The sequence below is a fragment of the Sinocyclocheilus rhinocerous genome, unplaced genomic scaffold, assembly GCF_001515625.1.
Source record: "Sinocyclocheilus rhinocerous isolate Xijiao unplaced genomic scaffold, SAMN03320098_v1.1 scaffold4403, whole genome shotgun sequence".
Classification (NCBI taxonomy): domain Eukaryota; kingdom Metazoa; phylum Chordata; class Actinopteri; order Cypriniformes; family Cyprinidae; genus Sinocyclocheilus; species Sinocyclocheilus rhinocerous.
In genome coordinates this window covers 25896-30015 of record NW_015648614.1, presented here as the reverse complement: position 1 = coordinate 30015, position 4120 = coordinate 25896, and the positions used below count along the sequence as shown (strand labels likewise).

Below are 4120 nucleotides of genomic sequence, written 5' to 3'. Positions count from 1 at the left end.
GAATGATTTCTGAAGGATCATGTGACACTTTATACTGGAGTAATGGCTGATGGAAATTCAGCTTTGCATCACAGAAATAAATTATATTTTAAAGGATATTAAAATAGAAACCATTATTTTATATTGTAATAACATTTTGCAAAATTACTGTTTTTTTTCTGTATTTTTGATCAAGTAAATGCAGCATTGATGAGCATAAGAGACTTCTTTAAAAAACATTACAAGTCTTACTGATCCCAAACTTTTTACCGGTAGTGTATATATACTGTACCTCATCATTTCATGCTATTTTAGTATAATTGAAATATTATAGCTTTTGTTAATATTTTTTAATTACATTATAGAATGTGGCTAACATAAACAAACAATGAACAGTTGTATTTTTATTCATTAACGTGAACAAAGATTAATTAATACCATAACAAATTTATTTCTCATTGTTAGTTAATATTAGTCAATGCATTAACTGACATTAACTAATGGACCCTCATTGTAAAGTGTTAAAATTTTTGTTTTGTATTTTAATGTCTGTATAGTTTTTATTAATGTTTATTTCAGTTTTAGTTGTATACTTATTTTATTACATCAAGGTAAACTAAGGGAAAATGAGAAATGTTTTCTTGGCAAGTAGCTGAAATCAAATACATTTTTTTATATTTTATTATTATTATTTAATTTCAGTTAACTTTTTTACGATACTTTTAGTTACAATAACCACGATAGCCATGTGACATGTTAATTAAATAGACTTTTAATTTTATGCTTTCACATTTATATCATTTGTGCTTAAAATTTTATGTAGTTACATCAAATTTTCTGCTTTATCGAAGTATAAAAGTTGTCATTGCCCTTTCCTCACTGGCTCTTGTACATTCCAGAAGTCAAATCAGACCTTTTTCTCACAGTAGCCAAAGTCTATCAGGAAAATGCATATTTACTCAGTGACATCAGTTCATTTTAGTTGCACAGTTCATTCCTCAAACACAGACGTACACCTAAGTTAGAATGAACTCATGCAGTTCATCCAGCACACTGTTCACGTAACCGTTTGTACGCTGCAAGCCAATGGTGAACTTGCCTTGGGAAATAAATCTATTATGTTACATAATTGTTTTGTGATTACTATTAGTTGTTTTGAGTATCTGAGTGAAAGAGTGAAAGATATACAGTATATCAACCAAATGATTAAATTGCCAATAGTTAGCCATTTAATTATATTTATCACCCATTAACCATGAATGCTTGACCAACTGACAAAAGTGTGACCTTCCCAAATTCCCAAATGTTATATAGACATCTTGCGATGCAAACAGTCAGGTTTGTTTTGTTCTTTTCAAGCATGTAATCATAGTGTTTTGATGTAAAGTAATGACTGCGGTACAAAAGACTCTGGAGGGATGGAGGATGACAGAGAGGCTTCTAACATGCTGTGCTCTATAAGTACCAGTCACTGCAGAGAACGGAGCCTTGTGCCAGACCATTTGTCTGTATGTATGTCATACCAAGCTGAAAGAGAGACACTGAAAATGCATTATAGGGCGTTGCCATTGTGTCACTCATGCACACAGATAACAGATGTGAGGCGCTTGCATCACAGTAGAGGCTTTTTAAAACACACCTCCATCTTTCAGTTATTTCTAAGTGTTTTCAGTGGGAAATTTGACTGCAGATGTGGCTAGAGTTCACAGTTATGTTTCATTGTTGTAACTACTTCTCTGATGTCCCTCCCACAGTTAAACTGAGACAATCATTGACTAGAGTTAAGAGTAGAAATAAAAAATGAATGTAAGTAACATAGCTCAGATCATTTGGTCCGGGAAGAAGTTAATGAGAAACCTCATATAGCTATCTTGGCAAAAATTTGAGATTGAGATTTCTGGGGCCTGTTGCTCTTGAAAAATAGAAGACTTAAGCAAAAGTCTGAATTTATTCACTATGTCATTTTTAATTATTAATAATAAATATATCTTCTCTTAAAAATAAATATATCACCTTAGTTATAGCAGTGTTGGCTGCAAATCATTGAAGACAGCCTGAATTTGAGCTACTGTAAAGCACCAACATTTATGATACCATGATTGTCAGATTTTATTGCTATTGTAATTGAGTTTGATTGACAGGCGATCTGACCAATCATATCGTACAATCAATCAATCAATCATACCAATCAATCTGTCATTTTTGTGCAGCAAACAAACCAGACAGGAGAGTAGATTAACGTTGGTGGACTTGAACTTGAAAAATTGTGTGTTTTGACGTATTTCTGCGGTTGAAACAAGATAACTTCTGATGTTCATTCATGTTTATTTCATGCTGTAACTAGTGAAGAGGAAGAGATGATTGGTTCACATGCCGCTACAGCGATCTGTCACGATTCATTTAAGAGCCACAAAACAGTATTTATTGTTTGAATTTCTTTTAAAAAATTACAAAATTTCATACGTAAAGTAACCTGCTCTGTGTTGTCTATCGGTGCGTTGTCAGTTTTCTCTTTGCTCCACAATGTATTTTTCACTGCGTGAGAACATGATGTGTGGCATAAGAGTGGCATGGCTTGTCGGACATCACAACAGTAACAAAGGGGGGCGGGTCTTTGCAAAGAGTCAATTGAAATGTAATTTCAACAGATAGTTTTGGAAATTTCGCTATTAGTGATGTGCAATTTATTAAAGGGGTCATAGGATGCTACATGCACATTTACAAGTTGTTTTATTAAGACCCTAAAGAATCATATCAACTTGTGGGAAATGGGCATCCTATGACCCCATTAAGCTTTGAAACCTTTGCAAATCTTTTGTTTTGAATCAGGTTCGGAATGCATATGCATATCCAACTGCCAAAGTCACATGATTTTAGTAAATAAGGCTTCATTATGTCATATCTGTATTAGTCTTGCGTAGCCAGACCTTCAGACTGACGGCAGAAGGTCTGGAAACCTTGGCCGATTTGAATGGTCAAGGCCCGCCCAAGAGGCCATATAACTGACAGGTAAAGCAACCAATCACGTTTCGTTTTTGCCGCGTCATGTTTATGGCCATGGAAATCTCGCCACAATAACAAGATGGTCCTCACTGCAGAACACAAGATCCAGGGGGCATGGTTGGATCCAGATCCAACTCCTCCCACCTTACATATACCTAAACCTACCCGTCTCCACCCCCTGATCCCTAAACCCACCCATCTCCACCCCTAAACCTACCAATCTCCACCCCCTAGATGTGGATCCAACCACGCCCCAGAGTTTAATTGATCCTGATAAGCGCTCATCGTCACAATTGTAAACACGACGGCTTTCTTCTTTGATGAGGGGGTTTGACATCACGGCATTTATGTTTTCAGGCAGAACGTTAAAGAACGCGACATACACATCTCCCAGAAATCCTGTATAATTTAACCAATCCGACGACGACTTCGAAACTCTTGGAAGTGTTTCCAGCTAAACGTTCCATATGCATCAGACGTTCAGCCAGCGGTCTGTGGGTGTGACGTCTGAGGCTGAGACTATGTCTGTATCAAAACATTTTGAAAATTTTAAAGGTTTGCCGCTAGGGGGCGGTCTATTTACCCATTAACCAGTGTCTATATGGTGTTTACCTGATCTCAGATCAGCTTTATAATATAGATATTTTTAAATATTTTAATTACATTGTATTAAACATTTATATAATGACAAACCCTCTGAAGATTTTAGCATAATGGATATGACAATGTTAATGTATTTGGTCTTGGTGGAATAGATCTGCTACGCTGCTGCTGCTGATGGTTATTGCTGTTGTTGTAAATTATTGCTGCTGCGAAGCAAGTACAGGAACTTGCTACTGCCAATACATACGCTAATACGGTGCTGTGAGTATTTAAGACATACTGCTGCTGCACAAATAGCATATGTAATAACCTGTAGCAGATCTATACAGGTGGAGCTGGGGAGGGTGGAGGGTTTCAGAGAAACTCTGAAAGCGCGCTGCAAGAATCTCAAGTGAATGCTAGCCAGCCATTAAAATGCAAGGCAGTAAGCTCAAATGCTAACAGCATTAACCAATCAGCTTGTTTAACTCTCTGAATATCATCAGTTACATTAACAACCCATCAGCCTGCGCCATCTAGAGTTTCATGACTGAAC

At 36.3% G+C, this 4120-nt stretch overlaps 1 protein-coding gene across 1 annotated transcript in view; it reads left to right on the top strand.

Moving 5' to 3' along the window:
* The window catches only part of LOC107709983 (serine/threonine-protein kinase SIK2-like), a gene marked incomplete at its 3' end in the record, with an annotated part of 36866 nt that overhangs the window by 12376 nt on the left and 20370 nt on the right, over positions 1-4120 (top strand). The gene's annotated exons all lie outside the window — the stretch shown is intronic.